We start from the raw sequence: 27,628 nt of genomic DNA, 5'->3' as shown, positions 1-27,628 counted from the left end.
GTCCAACGTGGTAGTGTTTGGTTTCTAATGGGGAGAATGGCCATTATGCTTATAAAACAAACTTAGAGGTTATATTTATAGAGTAAACAGAATTATTTTCATATGGTCTTTATGTATTTGGAATTAAGACTTGCTAACAAAAATGAGACTGGGACAGTGGTTAAAGAGACTTTCTTTTGTAATCTGGAAGGCAGCAATGCCTGGCGGAATGCTAATGACCTTGTCAGTTGTGGAGGATTTCTAAAAATGAACAGTTTTTCACTATTTTAATAGTGGGGATGAGAAAGTGAAAGTAGGGGTGAAAATGTGCACAGGTGTCTCCGTTGTGTTTTAGATGGAAAATGGTGTCATGTAGGAGTATATGGTTTCAGGAAATCTGGTTTTAAGCTCCTGTGAGATTTTTTTTCCTATAAATCTAATTTGCTTTCAGTGAATCGGAATAAACTTTTGTTACCAGATAATGGTGACAGAAAAATGATTTAATTTTGTGATAATGACTACCTCTTTATCACGACTCTTAAACCTAATTAACATTTTTTTTTCAAAAGGAGAGAATATTATTCTAGCTGTAGGAGTAATAGAAATGGGAAAATTAGTTTCTACCGTTTTAGACAAAGATTTAGTTTATATGGTTGATTTCCCTGTTGTGGTAGCTTTAAAAGTTATTTAAAATTGATGGTAAAATCTTAAAAATGGCCAATATTTTTTCCTAAAGAAAAATAACTCTCTATGTAAGTTTCATAGTACACATGGTCTTTTAGCAGTAAAACCTAAAATCTCAGATAGAATTCATGTTTTCAAAGCTAACAATACGTATTTTTAAACAAACAGTCCATTTTGAACTTGGGCTTCTACTTCTGTTGAATTAGCATTTCTAAACTACACAACCTTGATAAGTGCATAGCAGGGAGGGGTCTGTCTACATTTCTGATTAATTGGAAGATAGTTTGTTCCTAAGTTTCATCACCAAAATGGCACGTTGACTTCTGCAGTATTGCGAGGACATGCTTGATATCCATGAAAAATTACTGCATGGATGAATTTGTTTTATTTTTACTAATCAGCAATCTCTCCAGACACCTATCTGATGGGCAAAGAAAGTTTTCACTTACAAAGTGTTTTATTCTTAATGAACAGCAACAACTTAAGGAAAAAACACCCCCCCCCCCCACCCTACCCCAGTCATACCATTTTGAAACCCTGTAGCAGATGTTTGAGTAGGCTACCTATTAGGCAAAACATGTTTGTTGGCTTCTAATTCCAAGAATGCTCTGAGCAAAACTTGCCTGGAGCCTGTTTTATGAGATGTTGGGTCTACGGTGTTCAGGAAAAAAGTCAGTACCTGGGCACAGCCTTGAGTGAAATTAAATCCCTGACGAACTGAAACTGGGAGGTCACGTAGTTACAGCTGTAGTAGGAAGTATGCAGAACAACTTGTCTCAGTGGAGACCGCAAGTCCATAAAGGCGTGCCCAGGTAGTACTAGTGAGAATGCCTGAGAGCCTCAACTCTGCTCAGGAACATTTCCCCTGAGAATTCTGTCTTGTTGGCCCAAAGAACACAGGGCTTGACCCTGGGTCTGCTGCAGTGGAAGCATGGGAGCCTCCCGGTTATGAGACTTGAGGAAGCTGGCAAGTGGCTTACTGAAAAATGTTGGCCACAGCTCTTCTGCCCCGAGATTGCATTTTTATAAAAGGAAGCAGGTATATAGGAAAGCAAATTATTGGCTAGTAAATATCCATGCATTTCGTAGGTTTTAGTCTTTGTTCTTACATAATGTGGAGATTTCTGTAGGTCAAATCTTGTCCTTTCTTTATTGTAGATTGAGGGACTTGGTGTTGGTTAGACCAGTGGTTTTCACCTGGGGGCAGTTTTGTCCCTCCAAGGGATATTTGGCAAGGGTTAGGGATAGTTTTGTCGATATAACTGGGCTGGGAGTGCTACTGGCATCTAGTGGGTCAAGAATGCTGCTAAAAACCCTTTCATAAACAGGATGGTCCTCATAACAAAGGATTTTCCAACCCGAAATATCAGTAGTGCTGAGGTTGAGAAACCCTGACCTAGACATAAAATTCCTGACTTATTTCAATGGTGCCAGCAAGACAATCATGTGGAAATGAAGGCTACTGACCAACAGACTGTACTTTCTGCTAAAATATAACTTTTTACTCATTAATAATTTAGTATAATAACTTACATTTCTCCGTGGTAGTATGTTTGCCCACTTTAAAAGGAAATCTTATTATAATTTGAGTCTGCAGTAATGTGTCAGTACATTATTATTTTGCTCTTCTGTATACATTAAAACTAGCAAAAATGGGACAAAATACTTAATTATTTTAAATGCTCTATCAGAGCTCAGCTGCTAAGACTGCACAGTTGATAGACGGGCTGCAAGTGCGATCTAAGATCCATGTTTGCATGACGCGTGGAAAGCTAATAGGAAAGGCCAGTGGATGCCCTCCATGTTGGCAAATGTGAGGTATTTTTTGTTAGAGGACAGCAGTCGTAAAAAACATGGATGGTGCACGGAGCCTAGGAGAGTGGTGTGTGGATAGGAAGGAGTAGCAGGAGCAGAGGCTGCCGATTTAAAGAGCCGTTGATATTTCAATCATCCAGGCCCTAAGTACAAATATTTATCTTCCAGCAGTTCCAGATTTACAATTTAATTCGCAATAATAACTTTTACTGGTCAAACAGAACTAGGTTACTCTATAATTCTATAACTATACATATTAATATGTTATATAAATTTTCTAACAATTGCTTCTTGCAGGAAGTAGCTTGAATTTTTCCAAGTGTGTTTGAGTCACTCATTTATTTTGGGACTGCATATATTGTTTTTTGTTTTTTTTCTTTTAATTTTTTTTTTCAACGTTTATTTATTTTTGGGACAGAGAGAGACAGAGCATGAACGGGGGAGGGGCAGAGAGAGAGGGAGACACAGAATCCGAAGCAGGCTCCAAGCTCTGAGCCATCAGCCCAGAGCCTGACGCGGGGCTCGAACTCACGGACCGTGAGATCGTGACCTGGCTGAAGTCGGACGCTCAACCGACTGCGCCACCCAGGCGCCCTGAGACTGCATATATTGTTATCAGTTACTATTTAAAATTTCTTTTTAGATATGTATTTATTTTTGAGAGAGAGGGAGAGGGTGAGTGGGGGAGGGGCAGAGAGAGAGGGAGACAGAAGATCCGAGTGGGCTTTCCCTGATAGCAGAGAGCCTGATGTAGGGCTCAAACTCACAAACCGTGAGATCATGGCCTGAGCCGAAGTCAGACGCTTAACCGACTGAGCCATCCAGGCACCCCTCAGTTAATACTTTTAACTTTGACATTCCTGACTTTAATGGGTAGGATCCATCTTGCCCCCCCCCCCCTTTTTTTTTGCCCTGAAAGGCTAATGAGCAAATTTGTGAGTTCACCTTCATGAATGGTAGATTGAGGTTGAACTTACCCTACTTGAGATGTTTACTAAGGCCATGAAATTTGGCTTCTGTAGCAATGAATAATGACACCATTGTTATTAACCATTTGCTAAATGCCCATACTGAGCTCAGAGCCACAGCCCACAGAGAAGAGGTGCTGTGACTCCTGGAGCCAAGCAAGCACAGTGACCACATCACGTCACAGCACACTGGAGAGCCCCCGTAGCAAATCTCCTGGTCTGGTCATTAAGCGGCACAGGGCAAGTGCTTGTTGTAGAAAGCAACTCAGCAGAGTGGTTCGGAGGTCATCCTGTTTTAGAGGAATCGAAGTTGGCAGAGAGGGAGAGTTGAATTATTAAAGGTTTTAATTTTATACATTTAGCAGTTTGACTCAGAAGCAAAGTCATATATTTAACCATTGCTCTAACGAATTATATATTGAAATTTTAAAGCTGAGAATGTGAGCAGATTGTAAGCATGTTTCTTCTTTCTGCTCCCTTATCATTCCAGTCCAATTTTTAGCTCTTCCTCCTTAGATGCATTCTGTTCATAATACAATTACAGGATGGCCATGCTTTTGAACACAGTATTTCAGTCATGCAAAGAAAAAAAAATTATTTTCTAATTCAGTCTTACTCTCCCATTTAGGATATTAATATTTTAGGTGTAAATTGTAACTTCAAATGTCTCAGTTTTTAAAAAATGTCTTATCAAAATGGAGGGTGCAGAAATCAATTTTTTTTACACATGGTAGGTGCCAAAGGAACAGTAGTTGGAAACAAAATTAGTGTTAACATATTTCCTGCATGAAAATAAAGGAGGCTCAAAGTGATATTTAAGGATTTAGCTGTTCTGTACAGCTTCAAAAGGGTGCTTGATTTTATGGCAATACTGTAAAGTCATTTCTCTGGAATCTGGTTCCCAGATGGCACTCTAAACAGTCTGTCAAATTGGGCGTGGGATATGAATGTGTATATGAGTATTTATTTAAGATTTTAATTCATGTAAGTAAAAATATACCTACTCTGAAGTAATTTTCATCATTTGCTGACTTAAACCTGTTTTTACTTTTTTTCGTGTCTTTCAAATGAGTTTCTCAACATCAATCTGTGGTTTTTTTGTTTGTTTTGTTTTTTTTAATAATGATATCCAAACTTGGATCAGTAACTTGATCATGGTGACTTCCACCTGTCAATTCATGTTACTATTTTAAAATGTTCTCTTCCTACCAAGCAATTAGAAGAGAATGAAACAGAAAAGAAGTTTGCACTGCACACGTTTCTGTCCTGTTCAGTTATTCTCTGGTGGTAGGTAATTCCTGAAAGGGGACATTAATTCTTTTGGGTTGCCAAGACTCCATTTAAGGCCAACAGCAAAAATGTACGGACAGTTTTCAAATGTTGTTTGATCGCAAGGTTAGATTATTGAAGAGCGTGTTTAGTCGCAGAGAAAGGTTGTGGAATAGGAGGTAGGTCTGACTCTGGACAAGCTATAAAATACCTGAAGTTGTATCTAGTATTAGTTCCTCTCCATTTCTAGTTGCTGGTAAGTTCTTGGAGAGATAAATAAGTTTCTGAAAGCCAGCTCTCCATCCTCAGCTCTTCACTCCCTTAAATCCCCAGAGCCACAGGGCCTGATTGTGTCTTGGCTTGCTGGGTCGGGCTTGAATGCTGTGGACTTTTCTGGCCAGGGTCTTTGTATTCAAAAGTAACCCCATCGATGCTCATTGCCTCAGAGTCTCATTTGGTGGCTCATCTGCTTAGCAGCTACCTTGAGTTCCTGGAAGAGTGATAGAATTTACTTCCCTTGACCAGCTAGCATTTGTTTTATGATGAGATCCTTCGAAGGGTTAAACCAAAGAAACAGATTTTTCTTGAAGAGATTCTTCTGTCTTTCAAATTATTACCTGTGGGGCTGCATATGTTGAATTAACCAAACCTTTGACATGACGTGCACCATAGTATGGGTAGCCCTGTCAGTCACTTTTGAAAATGAGAGCTTTACCACTAACTCGAGGTGTTAAGCATTGCTTTTCTTTGAGTTTTTTGCTGTCTTGTGGTATGATTTACCTGATCATTTGTGTGAGGGTGTATGTGTGGGGTGTGTGTGTTTTTACATCTACTTCTGGAGCTAGAGTTGAAAACAGCACTTAATTCAGTAAGGGGAGACTTTGGGGCAGGAGTCACTCACTTGTTTGTCACACATCAGGCATTGATTGGGCATTTTCTCTGTAGCATCTAAGTATCAGATTCCCAGATGCCACTCTTAACAGTCAAAAAGTACAGAGCCCTGCCCTTAGTGGGGTTCAAGTTATAATTAAGGACATGTCTTCTTAAGTTCACAGAGTACATTGTTTTGAGATAAATGCACAGGGTTCTCAGAGTATATAGAGATGAGAAGCCATTTCAACTTTTTAATCAGGAAGACACTTAATTGGAGGTGACACTGATTTCTCATTTGGGCTTTCAAAGCACTTTTGTTTTCATCTACATCTAATTTTTCCCTAGACTTGAGACTATTTGAGGACAGAAACAATTACATTATTCCTTATTTCCTTAGTTCCCGACATCTTAAGTGTTAAGTGTTTATTTGAAAATTAAATTTTAGTTATTTTGACTTCCTGGATGTTTTAAAGCCATGGCTTTAAAGATGGAAACTTATTTTTTCCTCTTTGTCAAGTTTTTCTTTTTTATTACCCTCTTTCAAAATTGCAAAACAGTTCAGGCAAAGCAGCCATTGATCCTTTGGTTCCTATTGCCTTTCACTTATCATTCCGGAATAATAATATGGCATATTACAACATAGTCTAAGTGGATACAATTGAAAAGAAGAATGTGTCTTCACCTCAGTGTATAATACACTAAAATGGGAACTTTAGACCATGTGCCTTTCAAAGTAGTTGGTGGAAGTCTTAATCTTTATGCTAATGTGAAAATGACAACCGCTAATGTTTAATGGACATTTGAAGGATATTCTGTGCTTATAAGAAGTTTTAGAAAAATTTTAATGTTTTCATATCATGATCACAAATCCCTTCATCTTGTGAAATAAATCTAAATGTATGTTTAAGACTTTTTGGTGGAAAAATATGGTGGCTATATAGGTGCTGAAGTAGCTTGTAGAAGTTCAAGGGCAACAAATAGAAATTTTTGAAAGCTAAGACCGATATTGGAGGTAACTTCTTAAAGGAGTCCTGAAAGTTACTTTAAGAAATGTTGCCAGCAAGTTTCTAAGTAAGCCTCATTCCTTCCAAAGCCAGGCTAGCTGCATTGGTACATCTTACCTTTGCCTAGCATTAAACATCAAAGCCAGTAAGAAAAAAGTCACAAATTACCTTTGACTTTGATACGATAACTTTGACTATGACATGTAACCATTTGAAGAATATGAGCACACAGAAACTTGAAAATTTCTTGACCTTTCATTTGAACTATTTCTACTACACCTTGGGCTGCGTTTCTGTCACCTTCCCCCAGGATGGAACAAGTTCAGTCATTGTGCCTCAGTTGTCATGGACAGATCTAAGATGAGCATCGAAGATGTGGGCAGGGATTTAGGTGTCCCCTGGCATGGGTTTAATCCCATCCCATTCAGTCACTTGGTAGCTGAACGGCCTTAGGTTAAGTTTCCTCCCTGTGATCACTTTGCTTCTTCGTGAACAAGATGGATGTTACTGCTGCTCTCTCGGAACTTAGTAAGACATTTGGGGGCTATCCTTACCTCACATGTTGTAATGATTACAGATCAGGGATGTAAAGTATAAAGTATTTGGCATATACTAGTGCTCAATAAATGGTGTTGACTTACAACTGTGATCATTTTCATAATTTGTCTTTCCCTTCTTGACCCTCTGAAGATACATGTTCCCTGTGGAAGAACATGAAGGAAACAAATCTGGCCCCTGGGTCCTTAAATTGTGACAATTAGCTATAGGCTTTATATTTTCTTATGAGAATTTAGGTCTTTTGAGACTCATCCCTTCTTTCAATTGGGAGCAGATATTAAAACAGGTGTGTTTTTCTTACATTTATGTCTAGTCAACTTTTTACAATTTATTTTGTTAGAATAGCAAAGCTGGAAACCAGAGAACAACAGATAGCTATTTGCTCTTGTCCTTGTATATGTGGGACCAAAACAATTCTGTTACCTTCTATGAGAACTCAACCAACTTTTATTTTTAAAAAAATTTTTTTTAGGGGCACCTGGGTGGCACAGTCGGTTAAGCGTCCGACTTCAGCCAGGTCACGATCTCGCAGTCCGTGGGTTCGAGCCCCGCGTCAGGCTCTGGGCTGATGGCTCAGAGCCTGGAGCCTGTTTCCGATTCTGTGTCTCCCTCTCTCTCTGCCCCTCCCCCGTTCATGCTCTGTCTCTCTCTGTCCCAAAAATAAATAAACGTTGAAAAAAAAAATTTTTTTTTAATGTTTATTTATTTTTTTTTTTGAGAGAGACAGTGAGACACAGAGTGTGAGTGGGGGATGGTCAGAGAGAGGGAGACACAGAATCGGAAGCAGGCTCTAGGCTCTGAGCTCTCAGCACAGAGCTGACGCGGGGCTCGAACTCATGGACCATGAGATCATGACCTGAGCTGAAGTCAGATGCCCAACCGACTGAGCCATCCAGGCGCCCCTCAACCAACTTTTTATTAAATTTTCTGAATTGTGAATGTTAGTTTGATTTGAATCTTTTAAAAAAGTTTTGTTGCCACATTTTAAAAACAAAACGTACATAAAAACCGGAATCGGTCTATCACACAAATCCAAATCTAAAACTTTATTGTTTCATTTTAATCGTCCCATTTCCCCTCCTTCATTTTTGTGAAAAGTGTGTCATTTTGGCCACGAGGAGAGGAAGTTATCCTTTGGATGGGCAGGGCTAGACACTATTCTCCAAAAGGCTTTTGCAGGGCTTGTGAGTTTCTTTTGAAAAGGTGTTCATCATCTTTAGGGAACTCAAATGCACATGCTAGTCCTGTTTTCCACCAGACAGAAAACTTAGCTGCCACTTTGGGGCATCTCCCCTCTGTTTTGTCCATCAAAAGTCTGCTATACTAACAGCATAAAATCTTGATTATATTATCTAAAGTATTTATGGTTTTTGCTCTAGACACTAAAAAAGTGACAGCAGTAGGCACTGTGTGGGTGGTCAAAAGTCTCGCTGCTTTCTTCCAGTTGTACCCAATGGAAGAAAGTCAAGAAACTAGGAAACATACTTTTGTGTTAATGCTCTTTGACGTAATGTAACTTGATTTTTTATAAGATAATGTAACTTGATTTTACTATCAAAAATGTTAAAAAGAGTGGTATTATTTATTGACCTTATTGGTTATTTTTCAGAGTTTAGGTTAATGGGGTAGCGATGTTCTAGGGTAACTGCCCAGGTATAATTTGTCATGCTGAGCAGCTGTCCCAGGTGGGATTGGCTGCTGGTCAATGGAGACCTACCTTTTTGAGGATCCTTCCTGACCTGAGTATCCCAACTAAACTGTGAGGCAGGGTGAGGTGTTCTCTCTTTTTCTTAAGAGCCTAGTACCATTGCTTCAGACACCACTGACCAATGAGCCCAGTAAACCTAAGAAAGCATGTTTCTAAAGGACTACTGAAAAGTCTTGAATTTTAGGGAAACAAAGTATACTTGCCATCTAAATGTAAGTAACCCACATTAAGCGTAAGTGACCGTGTAATAAAACTCCATTAAAAAAAAAGATTAAAAACATGCTTGGAACACACTTCATGTAAACCAGTTATTATTATTATTATTTTAAGTTTTTATTATTTACTTACTTCTTAAAAAGCATGAGTAGGGGAGAGGCAGAGAGAGTGGGAGAGAGAGAATCCCAAGCAGGCTCTATCCTGTCAGTGGGAGGTCTGTGATTTGGGGCTCAAACCTACGAGCTGTGAGATCATGACCTATGCTGAAGTCAGCTGCTTACTGGCTGGACCACCTGGACACCCTTCAACCAGCTTAAGCTAAAAAGGGGGGGGAAAGTAGGGGATCTTGCTGGCCTGGGAGAAGCAGCTGCTATGAATTAACTGCATTAACCACTATCAATTTAACCAGGATTTTCTCTGTGTGCTTTGTGCAGGTTGGGGGAGAAATCTCTAAATAAATATCAGGTATCACTGTCATTACATTTTGCTATTTCATTACATTACAGTAACATTGCTGATAGATTTTTTGAAATGCTTTTGTTCTGTATCTTTTCTTTTTAGTTGACTGAGGTATGGAAATAATCTTCAAAAGAATCACTGTATCTGGGTAAACAGTTTGGCTAACATGTTACTAGAGTACTTTTGGCTTAATACCAAGAAGGAAAAATGTGTACTGGGTAGTTATTTCATGCTCTGTTTTGTGTATACTAGTGTGTATTCAGCTATAAAATGTGCAATAGAACATGCACACACACTCAAAATAAGAATATATATGAAAATTTGTGTGAGGCTTCAAAGACTGAGACACCAGATCCTGAGTGTCTCCAGATTTTTGTTTATTTTGGTGATGAATTCATTTTACATAGGGGCTTGGTCTCTGTCTTGGAGGAGAAACAGCAATAGTACGACAATGACTTATGGGTATCTGGAGCAAGATGATTAAGAAATACAGCTGTATTCCACTGATATACAATGGAATACTACTTGGCAATAAGAAAGAATGAAATCTGGCCATTTGCAGCAATGTGGGTGGAACTGGAGGGTATTATGCTAAGTGAAGTAAGTCAGTCAGAGAAAGACATACCATATGTTTTCACTCATATATGGATCTTGAGAAACTTAACAGAAGACCATGGGGGAGGGGAAGGGGGGGAAGTTATAAACATGGAGGGAGGGAGGCAAACCATAAGACTCTTAAATACAGAGAACAAACTGAGGGTTGATTGGGGGGTGGGGGAGAGGGGAAAGTGGGTGATGGGCATTGAGGAGGACACTTGTTGGAATGAGCACTGGGTATTGTATGGAAGCCAATTTGACAATAAAGTATATTAAAAAAAAGAAATAGAGCTGATAGCTTTTCTCGTGTTTTCCATTCTCCATTGAATTCATCTTGCAAGAAAGAGGCAGGAAAACAAATCTCTTTATTAAAGACTGTGACATCCATGGGTATAAGCCTTGGGCTGCTGGAGCCAGCGAAGGCTGCTCTAAGGAAGCTAGAAGCTGCATAGTCCTGATGGGCTGATGAGGGTGGGTGGGTATTGGGTCCTCTCACCTGCAGGCCTTCTATCTTGTGGCCTGTCAGCCACATCCATTAGGTGTTTCATATTCATTGTGTACAGATCCTGGACCCTGGGTGGTAGAAGAAAAGCAAATCCTACTCCTTTTCTACCTCAATCTTAAGACCGATGTGGAGAAGATGAAATGCATTCTAAAATCTTAATGTTTGCTTTTGTGTCTCAGGGAGCATTGGCATGATATAAGGGAAAACGCTGGGTTTGGAGGGATGAATAGCAACTAGGTAAGGAAATCACTGTGCTAGAGTATCCAGAGTATTTCAAATACTCAATCAGATTTAGACAACCCCGATCAGAGCTCTCAGGCACATTAATTATCCCGAACCTAGTAACAGCCCAGCTAGGTGTTACCATTTTGCTTCTGTTTTGCTTCCGATGGGTGAAGTAAAATGAGTCCGAAGAGTAACTTGTTTAGCTGTATGACATTGGGCAAATAACAGAGCTAGAAGTTAAATTCAGGGGCTGTCTTTGCCTACATAGCTTGGACTCCTTCCACTATATTGTCAAAACAATTAAAAAAAAAAAACCCTACTATTTCTAGTGCTATATGACTGAAATTGTCTTTTGAGTTGTTTTTTTAACTAGGCCAGCTATACCCAAAGTAGATTTGTGTATATGATTGGTATTGCCACATTTGATACATGGCAAATATCCTTTCATTATGATTGAAATTGTTTTTCCTTCTTTGTGAGCTATGTAACATCAAGTGGCTATAGTCTATACAATATGCCATCAAATTTAAGATCATCCGTAAGACCTCCTAATCTTAGGAGTGTTGAATGAACCCATGTGTGCCTTGGAATAGAAGAAATATGCTACCTGTGTGGTCTTACCACTGGCTGGTTGGAAAACGGTGGGGTCTTTGGATTTTACTGATATGTGCACATAAATGCTTTTATAAGCTTTATGACTGACCCACAGATACGTATGAAAGTTCAGTTGTATTTGCCATGATAATGCAACATTCCTGTTAAAGGCTGTGGATTGTAAAACCTTACTAATCTAAATTGCTCAAGATCATGCTACCACACTTTGACCTTTATAACACTGGCATGGAAACTATCTTTTAAAATAGAACTGGTAAATAATTTATTTATGATAATTTCTTACCAATATTTCATGCTGTATTTTACTTGTTAAAACCAAGCTAAATTATGAGTCCCTCCTCCAAACATTCTTAGTTGGGAATAAGTGCTTATTAAAAATATGTAAGATGGAAAAAAATATATATATATGATGAAATATTTTTATTATAGTTTAGGTCATTGTATATTAAATCTCATAAAAAGCCCTAATGATAAATAATTTGAAGTCTTGTTTGAAAGCCCAATCTATAAGCAAAAAGATGAATTACAGTCATGTTACCTAGTGTAATGGATTAAAGGAAGATTACTTCAGAGCACTGCCCGAAGTCCTGCTACCAGTGTAGCCATTGGGGGGTTAGAAACAGGTGGTGAGCACAGAGCATCAAGTGTAACAATAAATAGCACAATCTAATTCCCGTAAGATGAAACTCCTTTCTCATTGCAGAGAAGAGTACGGGATCAGATAGTGACTCGGAAAAGCAAAGGCCAAGGAATGACTCAAGGACAGAAGCACTTTTAAAATTCCTTTACCAAGACTTAGGATAAATGGAGTAATCACTTCTTTTCCTACCAAGTTATTAAAAATTGCTTCTTGCTGGTTGTTAAACATAAAACATCAGGCATAATTGCCTTTCATTAGTAGGAAGAAATATTTATTAAACTCCTATTTTGTGAATGTAATGTTTTAGACTACCAGAAACAGATGAAACTATTAGTAGCTCATGATAAATACAGAAGAATACAAAGAAATTTTTCCTTTTATTTTTTTTTAAAATGTGTATTTTTTTTTTGAGAGAGAGTGAGCAAGCGAGCATGGGCAGGGGAGGGGCAGAGAGAGAGGGAGACACAGAATCTGAAGCAGGCTCCAGGCTCCGAGCTGTCCACAGAGCCGACGTGCAGCTCGAACCCATGAACCGTGGGATCATGACCTGAGCCCAAGTCGGATGCTTAACCGACTGAGCCCCCCAGGTGTCCCAAAAATTTTCCTTTGAAATAAATGGTAGGATGGGTTGGATGCAGTAATAGAAAACACTTGATTTTTAAGGCTATAAAATATGTAAAGAGGAAAAGTACTGCTTGTGAGAGAGGAGGTGGAATAGAGTAGAAAGAAAATAACATTTGAATGTTTTAGTTAATGCCTTGTGTGATCTTATAACTGCTTTGTAAGATAGGGTGGTTGCCTGATTTTACAGATATGGAAACCGAGAAGTTCAGTGGCTGGCTCAAGGTCACATGCTTAGTTCAAATAGGAACCCTCATTACAACACCTGACCCAGTGTTCTTTCCACTATAAAATTCTGCCTCTCAAGTATGCCTTAATGAAAGATATAAAGATTGAATGAAGGACTTCTTTAAATGTGTTAATATATATCTGTCAGACATGACCTCCGTGAAGCTGGTTGGGTAGGAGGGAAGTTTTGGAGCTGTGGAGGAATTTGTAATTTTTAGAAGCTATGGGTAAGAAATTACCTAGACTTTATTAGAGGTACAGTGCTTTACACAAGTGCTTCTCAAATTTCAGTGTGCTTGTAAAACACCTTAGGAACTGGCTCAAATGCAGATTCTGATTCATGAGGTCCAGGCAGGGCTGAGATTTTGTATCTCTACCAAGCTCTCAGGTCATGACAACGAGGACCACACTTTGAGTAACAAGGATTTTGGCATCAGATGCTGGTGGTCACGCACCAGAGTGAGGGTTTAACAGAGGTCCTGGGGGAGATGTAACGCTTGAGCGTGGATCTAAAAGGTGAGTGGGATTTGAGTGAGAGGTAGGAGGGAACTGCAAGAAGACTAGCACATTGGTATAAAGTTCTAATCAAACATTTTCCAGAGCCTTTGGGATTTAAAGTAATGAGTGAAGAAAAACAAGATCTCTTCTTTTGAGGCCCTTGTTTTTGGGGAGGTGGAGAATGGGAAGCACATGGAATGAATGCATCTCTAAGCTGGCAGATTGGAGGCAGGATGAATGAAAGGTTGGGCCCAGCTTGAGTGGCACCGTGAGTATCCTGGCTGGGGAGTTTAAGTGTTACCTCCTAGGTGGTGAGATCATCTCCAAAAGCTTTTGAGCGGAAGGTTCTGATGTTCAAAGCAGAGATGGAGATCAGTGGGCTCCTGAAGTCCTATGTGACACGGAATGAACTGAGCACGACGAGGCTGGAGGTTTGGAGAGGTGTTTGGAGATTGTCGCCGTCTGTGGCTGTTTTGATAAGGATGACAAGTGCTCAAAGCCAAGAAAACGTAAATGAGGAGAAATGCCAAAGATGTTTCAAGTAAGGCAGGATGGGGGGTTGATTAGTATGATGGAGCTAGAAGAATCTGCTTTTGAGCTGTGCAACCATTAGCAGAAACAGGAAAGGCAGCCGACTCTGCAGCAAGATGCAAGTCAGGCCTCAGCACACCGCATTGGACATGGCAGAAGAGCATCCACACGGAAATGGAGTCGTCACGGTATTTGTTCAGAAATTCTGGCTGGATGTGTCGATTTGACAGTCCTCAGTGAAGAGCTAACAGGCGTTTGTAGAGAAGAAAAGCCACGCTTTGAGGAAGTGAGGGTAGAGAGGAAGTGTAGTGGCTAAGCACTCCTCTTCGTGTTCTCTGCGCCCTCCATTATCTGCGTAAGTGTGCATCTATTTTGGAGTCCCCTGTGCCACTGACCTAACTTCCTGCCTCTACTGCCCGTGGTCTTGATAACTATAGCTTTAACCATTGTCTTTCCTTCTTTTAAACACAAATAAAAATTTCTCTTTTTGTTAAAGTTCAACATTGTTTTCTGTAGACCTTCTGGAAACGTGAGGCCTGAGTTCTTGTCCTAGGAATTACCTTGCTTTGGAAAAACTGGCACTGGGTGCCTTCAAGAGAAGCACCATGGGCCTGTCCTTTTGACCCAGTGGGATGTTCAAATCAGTACAGAATCCAATATCCCTGTATGTTCTGGCTTTGGGGTCCTTAAATTGGGACTCTCACTGTTTGTGTGGTATTCACAGCATGGGCCAGTGTCAGCTGTACCTAACCCCACTCATTTACTCTGTGGATTCTGCTATAGAATGAGCAAACGTTGCTTGCTTGCTTTTCTTTTCTGTCCTCTTTTTTAAAACCCAAACTCCATGTTTCCCATATACAACTATTCAAAAAAGAATGTATACAACTCCTGACAGAGTATTTTCAGGCACATTGCACTTAAATTCATGCAACAAAACGTACTTATCTTCCTGTTCCCCCTCCTTGGAAACCCTACTCCCAAACAACAGCACTGAAAACAAACCCACGAAGTTGACAAAATGATATCTGATTCAGCCTGGCACAATTTTTTATAACCAAAAAACTACTTCTGTTTCTATCTATCGAGGTTGAAGAACAAAAAATACAAAAATATTTTAAGGCATGTGTGATACCAGGGTATTTGATTCTATCACTGTATAAATGGATGGATGGATGAGTTCAACAAACATTTATTGAGCTCCTGCCATGTGCCCAGCACTATCCCAGGTATTAGGGATTCCGTTTCATGGTGAAAAGGACAAGGTCCTATCATTCCTAGGCATATATTTTAATAGAGAGGGCAGATAATGAATAAATAAGATAATGTGAGATGGTGATAGGGCTATGAAAAAACAGGAGAGGGCATGTCTGGAAGGTTCTTTTGGATAGAATGTTTTTAGTATATGCTGAAATAAAATTTTACATGCACTAGATTTAAAAGCACTAATACAATAAAAGCACTGGAACTAATGTTTTATTTTTAACAGTATCGTAAATAGTTTTTGTCAAATTATCTCTTAAGAAAAGTTCATGGAATTGATGGTTTAGTGTGCTTTAAGAACCAGAAAGGAGTACACCTAAAACTAATACCATGTTTCAACTGTACTCAGATACATTTTTTTTTTTTTTTTACATCAGAAAGGCACACTAACTTCTGAAGGTTGGGGCCCATTTGTGTGTGTACAGGAGTCCTTTTCTCCTCTGTTCCTGTACTCCCAACCTGGTGAGCTGCTGCTGGCCCTGATCAGATGATTAGATGCTCACGATATGCATCATGCTTATGGATTTTCATAAAGAGATTTGGTATTGTCCATTGCTTTCCTCACATCTTGTGTGAACTTGAACTGCGCATTCACTATGAACCCACCATGGCTACTTATCTAACATGACAATTCCAAGCACACCCCATAGACTTTCAAGGTGTTTTGCCTTGTGATTACTTTTTGCTTGTATACCTGCATTTATTCCCCTTCCATACAAGCTTTGTCAATTAAGCCAGCTTCCTCTCATTTGCCTCCTGTAGACAGCCATTCTTGGAGGCCAGGCTCCATCTGGCCTCATCCATGAAGCCCACCCTCACTAGGAGAAGAAGCCAGACAGTGACTAGTCTCAGTTCAGCCAATACTGCCTGTGTGGGCTTTGGCCAGTTCCTGTGTCTCTTTGTCCTTCAATTTCTTTACCTGTAAAATGGGGAAAAACACTAATACTTGCTGCACAGGGACCATTGTGAGGATTAAATTTGTTACTAGAGGTAAAGAATTTAGATGCCTGACATTTAGTAAATATGTTAGCCATCTAATTATTACTATTGATACTTTTTTTATGGTAAAATTTTATACTGCTCTTTGATCTCTGGACTCCTGTGGTTTGTACAGTCTCCATGACGACCTTTTTTTTTTTTAACATTTTTTAAAAGTTTATTTATTTATTTTTAGAGAGAGAGAGTGCACGTGCCAGTGAGTGGGGGAGGGACAGAGAGAGAGAGCGAGATGGGGAGAGAGAGGATTCCAAGCAGGCTCTGCACTGTTAATATGAATCTTGACACAGGGCTCAAACTCCTGAACCATGAGATCATGACCTGAGCCGAAATCAAGAGGCAGTCACTTAACTGACCGAGCCATGTAGGTGCTCCCTACATGACAACTTTTATCTTTCTCTTGTTTTTTTACCTGTATGGTAAATACTAAACTGGTATATCTAGAGCTTGGTGGAATTAAAAAATACTTCATGAATGATGATAGGGTAGGTAAGAGTGTGAACACTGGCAGGCACAAAGAATTCTTAGGGATGGATCTTAACCACTTGCATGAAATGTGAGAGGAGGGATGGACCCAGTTGCTGCTCTGTTTTGACTCTTAGATTAATTTATTATTAATTAATTTATGGATTTTCTCATGGTAGTATTCTTTATTGTGGTCTGAATACTTAGCATGAGAACTACCCTCTTAAGTAATTTTTAATTGCACACACAATACAGTGTTAACTTTAGGCACAATCTTGTACACCAGATTTCCCAGAACTTATTTAACTTGCACAACTGAAACTACATACCTGAGCGGCAGTAGGCCATTTTCCCCTTCCCCCAGTCCATGGCAACTACCATGATACTGTTTCTGTGATGAACGGTATCTACATGGTAGATACCTCATGTAAATGGAATCATGCAGTGTTTGTAAACGCTTTTGTGGCTGGTTTATTTCACTTAGTCTACTGATTTCCACTTCTGGGTATATATCCAAAAGAACTGAAATCAGAATCTCAAAGAGCTAACTCTACCCCCATGTTTATTGCAGCATTATTCACAGGAGTCAAAATATGCAAACCTAAATGTCCACTGATGGATGAGTGGATAAAGAGAATGTGGTGTATACCTACGATGGAATATTTTTCAGCCTCATAGTATTCTTAATTTTGTATGTCCACCTCAGTTTAAATCCTTAGTCTCTGATTCCCTAGAGTTTCTTAATAAAGATGCGGGTAAAAAAAAAAAAAAAAAAAACTTTGTGGTTAATAGCTTGACTGAGTCTTAAGAAAGGATTGAAACGGTGCATTTTAAATGAACTAAGCAATTAGATTTCATCCTTGGAAGAATAAGAAAGGAGAGTAAGGCATTTATCCATAGGAAGAGAAAGAAGAGGGAAAAACCTTTCCAGGAGAGAGACATCTGCAGGTGTGGAGGAAGGAGAGGTCTGATAGAGGGACTAGAGCAGTTTCCTTTGCTCGGAGAAGATGGTATGACCCAGGGGACGTTCCCACTGTCTCCATCTATGCAACACACTAGAATGGGAGAGGAAGGGACTCTAAATACTCTTGACCTTATGTATAAAAACATTTTTTTATTTGATATTTAGAGTAGACTAAGAACTGTAAGCCAATTGAATCTAAATCTTAAGGAATGGAAGGATTTAGGACTATCTGATGATCACTGTATATTCTTTGGATATTTGGATTGTCATGACAATAGTTGTAAACGTCTGGCTTCATTATAACTGATAATATTCAACAGTGTTCTTCGAAAGAAAAAGGTGAAAGTGAAAACGTTTGTATCTGCATCCTAAATGTAAAATGCCTAAAAGTATTGGATAGCCCACTAACAATTTATTTTTGTTTTAATCTAGAATATTATTAGGAATGATTATTTTTACTATTTCCTTAATTACTTACTTTTAAATAGATTCTTTTGTCCTCCTAATTTTAGTGACGGTGGTATTAAAGTATAGAAGTAGGAAGAGCATTATTTTCCCAAGATGTCAGTAGCAAATCATCTTGGCTAAGTGTCTAAAGTCTTGTTTGAAAATCAATTCATTAATAAAATGATGGGAATTATGGAATCAGGAAGGACCTATCTTAGGTACACTTTGGACTTTTAAATATTCAGCCTCCACTCCCAAATATATTGGTCATGATTCTCTTCCTCCTCCCCCACTCCTAAGTAAATAATTTGACAGTTTGATGTTTGATGTTTCTCTTATGGTCTGTTGAAACTTCAAGAAGAAATTTGGGATGCCTGGGTGGCTCAGTGGGTTAAGCGTCCAACTCTTGATTTCGGCTCAGGTCATGATCTCTCCATTGGTGAGATTGAGTTCCAAGTCCAGCTACACACTGAGCCTGAGCCTGCTTGGGATTCCCTCTCTCCTCTCTCTCTCTGCCCCTCCCCTGCTCACATGTACTTTCTTTCTCTCTCTCTCATAAATAAACTTTCTAAAAAAAAAAAGGAAGAAACTTGGGGTTACATCATTTGAAAGCTTATTTTTTTTATGTCTGAAGAGTGCTTTTTTGGAATGACTTTGATAACCTACTAATTATCAGTTACCTCGATTGAGATTTTAAAAGCATTTTTAGTTTCATAAGACTTAAAAATTGAGGTAGATTTTCAAGGAGGTAAATATTCAGAGTTCTCAGCCTTCAAATCTGGAGCACATTATCCCACAATTACAATTAAAGTAATATATGAGGACATCTATTTATATTAGTTTGGAATGCTTAGTCATGTCATACAGTTGACAAGTGTTCTTTGTCTGATTTGAACTTACCAGAAAGGCCCTCTCGCCAGACCAGTAAGTCTTTATATTGCCTTTCATGTCAATTTTAAATTTGCAGTGGGAATTGTTAATTTCAGAAACTGTACTTTTGATGAATATTCCTTTGTAAGAGGTAAAAATCAGAATTTCAGAGCCAGAAGGTACTAAAGAGAATCTTCATTTAATGGGTTTTTTTCACAAAAAAGAAAGTGGCTCAGAAGAAGTCAGCTGGCTTTTGCAGGGCCACCTGCATGACTAGTGTCCTGACTTCATTCCCTCTTCTTGCTTTGGGTGTAGTTATTTCTGCTGTGCCTCACTCCCTGCTTTACTACAGAAGCAAAAGACTTGAACAAGGGTAATATTTCATTTTGTGGGGTGTTAATCTTATTCATTTCAATGACTGGCTGTCCATATTGGTACTTAATCTACATTTTAATGTATTATTTACTCTATTTTAGATTTAGTAAACTGAATAAGAGCTACAATGAAGTTTTGAAGGAAACTAGCTGCTTGAACCAGCAGACCAGAATATGTTCACATTATTTCACATTTTAAAATACAAAGCAGGGAGTTTACCAATGGAAATTTAGTTTTTTTGGTGCAGCCACTGTTCGTTTTTCTTTATCCATGTTTTGTACCTCTTTGCAACAAGTTCTCTTTTTATGTTTTAAATCTAATACCTTATAGCTCTACCTACTCATGACTGTTTTTACACAAACTACTTTGGTATTGTAACTTTCTGTGTAGGATTTTCTAATGCTCATTTAATCTTTTATCACAGTCAGATGAATTATTCCAGCATTATTTAATTCAGACTTCCTTACTGGGGCAAACGAATTAGAGATTAGGCAATAGGAAAACATGTCTAGGCTGGTTTCTTACCACTTACTCTTCTTTACAGACTTAAAATAGGAATGCATGATATGAGGAAATTATAAGATGAATGCAACAAAAAGGAACTAACTAGAACCTCCTGAATAGTATTCCTTTAAAGCCAGAAGTGGTTGACTTTTCAGCAAATCACTTCTGTGGTTCTTGCTTCTTGAAACATTCTGTTCTGTGGACTCGATGCATGATTTTTATGCTTAGATGTTCTTTCTGGATCCCTTGGAGTGTTGGTGCTTATGGAGTGTTAAGTAATAAACTCAATGACTTTCCCTGTCCTTTAGATTCCTGGACCAAGACCTCCTGAGAGCCAGCTTAGTGTGCAGTGACAGCAGCAAATCAAGTGCATTTTTATGGTGCCCTCTTCAGCATGCCTAAGCACAGTGAAGCATGTGAGGTTTTTTTTTCTGCCCACACTTGAAAATTGTTGGCAGGAGTTTCTGGCTTTTCACTTAATTTTGAGTTTCTCTGTGCTTTTTGTTTTAAATTCTAGTTGGGTAAGTCTAGAGGAATTAGGTTTCATTTTAACTTCCTTTTTCAAGAGAAGTAGCTAAACTAGTTGAAGCTGTAGTTTCAGTTAAGATGTAGTTTTAACTTTTGTATATTTTTAGGGCACTGGCTCTCCATCATTAGCACACATTGGGATCACTTGGAGGGTTCAGTAAGCCACATTACTAGACCCCTAACTCCACAGTTGCTGATTCCAGAGGTATGAAGTAAGGCCTGAGCTTTTTTATTTCCAACAATTTCTGAGGTACTGTGGATGCTGCTGGTCTGGAGACCATGCCTTGAGAACTTCAATTATAGGGAATAAACCAATGGGAAATACTCTAAATTAGAGAAGGTATGTGAAATTGTTATCCTAAGCATATTTTCTACTTAAGTTTATAGACTTAACAAAACCCCTGTTATATGAATAATGTCTATAACAAGAAAAAGATTAGTCCTCAGAGTTCCTTTGGTGGTGGTGGTACAGGAACACAAGTATTAACATTAGTAATATATATATGTGGAAGAATAATGGTATGGCTTCATATTCCTGTAACTACTATCCATATATACCCAATAGCTCTCTAGAGTGATGGTATTTTCAGTTATATGACATTTTCTTGTGGGACTTTACTGGAAATTGACATTTAAGAATTAAATATGTGACAGATTCTGGCATTTTAGGCTGAAGGAATGGCATATTTGGCTCTGCAGTGAGAATTAACAGCTCCTCTTGTGTTGGACTTTCTTGACTGAAATTGGAGTATAGTATGGGATACAACAGGAAATGGCTGAAAGATGGAAATGGGGCATGTAGCTAAAAAGAAGTTCAATAGTAAGGCCTAGGGAACCATACATTTTAATGGAGATGAGAGGGAGTAAATGATTTAGTTAAAATGTCCCCTCAAAAATGGTTCTGTATACTTGGATAGATTTTTAGAGTGAAGAAGCTGAAGAATAATCTGTTCTGCCCACTAATATTTTTTTGTCTTTTTTGAATACTGAGCCAGAGATGAACAGCATTCTGTCTCTGAATTCATGGCATTCACAGTCTAGTGGAAGAGACTCAGGAGACATCCATGGTACATCACAGTATAATGGAATGCTCTAAAAGCAGTCTACATTGGTTATACATGGGCTTACATGGGAGAGGCCTCTAGGAGAATATAGGAAGTCTTCAGAGGCAGGTGAAATCTGAGCTTAATCTGAAAGAATGAGTAGCTCAAAGGAAGGGGAGAACAGTCAGGAGACTTCTAGAAAGAGAAAACCTCCTGTTGTTTCCCATGTAGAGATGGGAGTCCCATGTAGGACTGTTGAGAGTAATCTAAGGATGCTTTATGGAAAGAATGTTGGGTTTGTGCTGGGGCAGAACAAGAAATGAGGTGACTAAAAGTGACCACAGCATGAATGCAAATGCCACGTTTGTATTTTACTCAAGGGAAATAAGCCATAACATATAAGGATTTTAAGGGCGAAGACATAGCACTCCAGTTTAGGAAGGTTCTTGAGTCACCTCTGTGAAGGAGGACGAGGTTGAGGTATGGGGAAAGACTGAAGACAGGAAATTGGTCTGAGAAGGAAGAGGTGAACATAAGAGATATTTAGGAGCTAGAATTGATAGGACTTGGTTGGTAGGGAGGTGAGTTTGAATGAGAGGAAGTTGTTTGGGTTAATTAGGCTTTAGCTTTCAGGCTCTGAAACTTAGCCCTTCATCAGGACAGAGCACATGGAAGGATGAACAGGATTGGGGATTAGATGATACCTGCACTGGACAAGAACTTATTAAATTGTGCATTCTAAGCTGGGATAATGCTAGTGGGAATGTAAAGGGCAAGTCTGAGAAAAGTTGTCCGGGAAATATTAGTTGAATTTGGTTTGGACTAAATATGGTGAAGGAGGGGAAGAAGAAAGAGCTCATTAATTTCGTTAGTCTCAGAAGTTTCAAAAAAGTATTCAGAAATGAAATGGGAAAATTGAAGTTGATTGCAATAAATGCCAGCTAGTCTGAAGGATATCCAGATTGAATGTATATTGACCTTGAAAGTTAATTGAAAGGCAGGGTTATGTTAATATGCATTTGAAAGCCAATTATGTTATTCCTTTGAAGCGTGTCTATTCTTTCTCAGTGGTTTATATAGGATTATTGGTGATACTTTGGTGATATTCTGAAATTTCAAGTGTTATATGGAAGGCTAAATAGGAAATGGAAAATCTGTCACAGGTGGTATATGTAAATGGAAAAGTTTTAAATAATGCATGATGTTGGTTTTCTAATAAAAGGCAGGTAGCTTTATACAAATTGCAACAACACCTGCAAAATCCCTTTTGCCATGCAAGATAACATTTGCAGATTCCAGGGATTAGGATGTGAATATTTTGGGGGAAGGGAATGTTTGTTATTCAGCCTACGATAGTACTCAAATTATCAATATTGTGAACAAAAAGAATTAGACATGGAATATTTGTGTTTGAACTAGGAAAATCCATGATAATACACTATGAAATAACAATATACGATATATTTTGTATACAGATGTATATACACATACACACACACACACACATACATATAATTATTAGATAATGGCTTAAATAGAGTTTAATTGGAGGACCATCTAAGTTGATCAGACTTTATAAGATATAATTTAATAGGACTGTGATAGAAAAAAATGAAGATCTGATGCATTATTTCTTACCACTTTAAATATGAAGGATAAGCAAGCTGGGATGCATTTTTCCAAGGTAATGAGAACACAACTCCTGGCTTATACTAGGTTGTTGTAATTCTTCAAGCATTTAGTATATATTTGCTGAGTGTCAAGTGACGATGCAGGCACTGAGTTAAGTCTTGACCTTTCATCTAATAGTATGTTTTCTTTTTTTTTTTTTTAATTTTTTTTTTTAACGTTTATTTATTTTTGGGACAGAGAGAGACAGAGCATGAACAGGGGAGGGGCAGAGAGAGAGAGGGAGACACAGAATCAGAAGCAGGCTCCAGGCTCTGAGCCATCAGCCCAGAGCCCCACGCGGGGCTCGAACTCACGGACCGTGACATTGTGACCTGAGCTGAAGTCGGACGCTTAACCGACTGAGCCACCCAGGTGCTCCTAATAGTATGTTTTCTATGAACTCTTCAGGTGTGTAGTCACTGCTTGGCTATTTGTTTTGTTCACAGATTTGATCTCTTTTTCTAGATTGCCATCATTAAATGACCCTTTCCACTAATTTTCAGCCGATGGGCATGCTTTATTTGGTTAAGAAGAGTTAGTTAAATTTTTAGATCCTCTACAACTGTGGTTCTCAACTCTGGGCAGTTTTGCCCTCCACGGGGCGTTTGGCAATGTCTGGAGACATTTCTGATTGTCATAGCAAGTGTGAACAGAGTGCTTCTGGTAGCCAGTGGATAAGGCCAGGAATGCTGTTAACCCCCTGCGATGCACAGTATAACTCCCCCACAGTGAGGAACTGTACAGTTCAAAAATTTTAATGCTGGGGTGCCTGGGTGGCTCAGTCAGTTGAGTGTCTTGACTCTTGATTTCATTTCAGATCGTGATCTCATGGTTCGTGAGTTTGAGCCCTGCATTGGGCTCTACGCTGGTGGTTCAGAGGCTGCTTGGGATTCTCTATCTCCCTCTCTCTCTGCCCCTCCCCTGCTCATGCGTTTCTCTCTCCCTCTCCCTCTCTCTTTCTCTCTCTACCCCTTCCTTCCTCCCTCCCTCCTTCAAAAATAAATGAATAAACAAATTTAAAAAACCCAACAAAATATTAATGCTGCCAAGGTTGAGAAACCCTTCCTGGGCTAAATTTATATTGCCTCTGTGAACCTTTGGATTAAATAAAATTGTGAAAACTTTAGGGTTTTTTTTTTCCTACCTTGGAATTGCTCTGGTAAATATTAAAGTGAGGCTTATCTAGAATGGTAAAATTTAGGACTGAAATGATAAAATTGGGGTGGGGATTTTTTTGAGGGGGGAAGGAGTACTAATTTTTCCCATAGTGGAAATTAGAACTTTGAAACAAGTATTAGAGGCAAGAGAGAATAATTTACTTCTGAGCAATATGGGGACTTTTGAATGTGTAACATGAACAAACAGTTTAGTATGTAACACTTTGACAATACGGGATTTATATTCTACACACACACGGCACATTTAATATTAATTATAGTTGAGGAATTAGCAGAGTGATAACTTACTGATAACAATTTATATCCTCTTATGCTTTGCTGCAAAGAATTTTCATGTGTATCAGGAAGTAGGTAAGTTTTTACATGCTAGGCACCTGAAATATATCTTAATTTTCACAAACCTAAATGTAGATAATAGCTTTTTTTATATATAAGAAAATGTCCTTTTATGAAACTAACTAAAAATTTTTCCCATTTCATCTTGTGATTAACTTGTAATCTTATTAATTTATAGTTGATGGGTACTTGTCTTACAGAAACCATACTCATAAAGGCTTAGCAGTGGTGAAGTGGGGAATCTATACTTTGTAGTTGTTCTCTCACTCTGAGAGTTATTGTGATGTATTTCATTTACATAGAAGTCTCCTAAAACGCGTTTTGGCAATTTTCCATCTGTGGAATACCAAAATGGGTTGTATGTTCAAGATAGTGGAACATATGTCTAAACTTTTCCAGAAAAGATGGTTATGGGGAGCTTCTGACATTGTCTCTAGGAGACAGGTTTACGCAAGACATGGCTACTGCCATAGGTAGGTTTTTGAGCCAACACTTTGAGAGAATATTGAACGACCTATTTCAGGATAATGTAGAGAGTTAATGGTTCTTTTCAGAATCAAAAAAGAAGTAAGTTATTTAAAAATAGATATGATGGTGAAAAGTGCGACTGCACTAATGCTAAAACACAGTCTTAGTATGGATTTTAGTCTATGGAAAGTATGGGTCACATCAGGTCTTAATAGTTTTATGACTCTGGGAAAGTTTTAAGCTTTTGGAGTCTGAGTTACCTAATTGGTATTCATTAGATGACTGTGGTGATTAAAGGAGATAATACACAGTAGTCAATATAATGGTTAATAGTAAGTGCTTTATAAAGGCAATTATTTTAATATGCATTGTATAATTAAACATAAAGTGAGCTTAAAACAGAACACAATTGCAAAATACTTCAATACTATCAGTGTCTTTTAAGAGTTTAGTAGGGGCGCCTGGGTGGCTCAGTCGGTTGGGCGTCCGACTTCAGCTCAGGTCATGATCTCGCAGTTGGTGGGTTCGAGCCCCACGTCGGGCTCTGTGCTGACAGTTCAGAGTGTGGAGCCTGCTTCAAATTCTGTGTCTCCTCCTCTGTCTGCCCCTCCCATGCTCATGCTGTGTCTCGCTCTGTCTCTCAATAATAAATAAAACATTTTAAAAAATACAAAAAAAAGATTTTAGTAACAGTTGTGCCAAAAATATGAAAAAAAAAATTCAAACTCTAAGTAAAATGGATTTCTTAGTGTAGGACTTCTCAGAACTTTAATTTGCTATTGTGTATATTTAAGAAGAAAATACACACCACTTCACAAAAATTTTCTACCTTAAATCCCATTAAAATTTTGCTAGCTTCTCGTGTTCTGTGGCACATAGTTTGAGAAACACTGACTTTGAAAGTACCTCGCTTAGCATGTTCCAATATCATGATGCTAGAAGACTTAGGCTAATAGTTGAACTTCATACTGACTTGGAAAATGGGCTACAGCATCTCGAAGGACACCTGAGCTATGTAGTTCAGTATTCTCATAAATTGTGTCTTTAGGACACCAGTGGTTTAGACAAGATTTTTGTTGATAATTCATTCTTTTTCCTCCTTTGAGGAGGAGAAGCAGCCAGTAATTTAATAATTATGTGTACATGTGTAAGATATTATAAGAGTTTAAAAAACAATCCAATAATAACTCTTCAGCTCTCTTCTTAACAGCATGTTTTGACCCTGTTGGCCCCTCCATCTTCTTCCCTTCCATCTGGTGTGCCACTCTTCCCATCACACTGGGTGTTCCTCTGTCTGCTTTGCTGGTTTCTTCTCTCTTTTTTTTTTTTTTATTTTTTTTTAACTTTTTTTTGAGACAGAGAGAGACAGAGCATGAACAGGGGAGGGTCAGAGAGAGGGAGACACAGAATCTGAAGCAGTCTCCAGGCTCTGAGCTGTCAGCACAGAGCCCGACGCAGGGCTCGAACTCATGGACCGCGAGATCATGACCTGAGCCGAAGTCGGCCGCCCAACCGACTGAGCCACCCAGGCGCCCCTCTTCTCTATTTCTTAAACCTTACGTGTTGGGTTTTCCAGAGCTCAGTCCCTACATCTCTTCTCTATTTAGCCTTATTTTCTAGGTGATACTATTTTAGCATTATGACCTTACATTTCGTCTCTATGATGACAGTTCCCCAAATTATATCTCCAACCTAGATTCCTAGCTTGACCATCTCACTTGTGTGTCTAATTACCAATTCACATTTCTATTGTGCCTGTTAATTGTCTCAACCTTAACATGTCTGAAACCAAAACCCGCTATTTCCATTGCTGCTGCTACTTAGCATTGTTACCTGTGGAAGTAAAACTACCGCTCAGCCTGTCATTGACATCCTCTCTAGCTTCTCCCCAGTACATTTGATACAGTTGAGTGTATAATTCCATTTAGTACACAGCAGACATAACGGGTACTAAATCTTGTGTTGAGAATTGCCTGTTGCCTGTTTTGGGGTTTGGGGTTGCAATATAATAGGGAATGTATATGTGTGAGACTCCAGTGCGTAATCGGTTTCATGTAATAGCAAGCACTTGCTCCATGAAGTAAAAGAGAATTACAGAGAATCTGTGGTTGAGAGAGAGCGAAAACCCATCTTTTAGCTTCTGTTTCAGTTTTTAAGTGGAACTGTGTGCCAGTCAGCGTCTTTGGATGCATGTTGTTTTCTTCCTTTCTCTTTAAGTAAAACTTGGCTATTCTTAGTAGTATGTGGGAGGGTGTGAAATTTAATAAATTATTTTTAACAAGAGGTACTTATTTGATTGAGGAAGCATTTTATGTTGCTAGGGCAAAAACTGTTGAATTTCCAAGAGTTTTTTCTCACATAGGTAAATTCAGAAATCATCAAGTTTATCTATTTGTGCTCACTAATTACCTCCAGGTTTAATGTTATTTTCTCAAGTGTCATTTTTACAGCTTCCACACTCAGGTAGAGCTGAATTTTGCAGCAGTGGCGGATTACAATCTATGAGTCATGGGTTTCTGACATTACTGAA

The 27,628-nt window shown here is 38.7% G+C and overlaps 1 protein-coding gene across 21 annotated transcripts in view; it reads left to right on the top strand.

Annotated features, from left to right (window-relative positions):
• Nucleotides 1–27,628, top strand: part of LMO7 (LIM domain 7) — a 198,447-nt gene that overhangs the window by 104,569 nt on the left and 66,250 nt on the right. The window contains exon 1 of one of the 21 annotated variants that reach the window (XM_086710241.1): nucleotides 4,646–4,733. The exons of the other annotated variants lie outside the window; for them this stretch is intronic. The gene's annotated coding sequence lies outside the window, so the exon portion shown is untranslated. Of the gene's footprint in view, nucleotides 1–4,645; nucleotides 4,734–27,628 lie in introns of those variants that run through there. 21 annotated transcript variants of the gene reach the window in all.

Source organism: Puma concolor, chromosome A1, assembly GCF_028749965.1.
Source record: "Puma concolor isolate L17-30 chromosome A1, mPumCon1.1.hap2, whole genome shotgun sequence".
NCBI lineage: Eukaryota > Metazoa > Chordata > Mammalia > Carnivora > Felidae > Puma > Puma concolor.
This window is presented reverse-complemented; position numbering and strand designations above follow the sequence as displayed.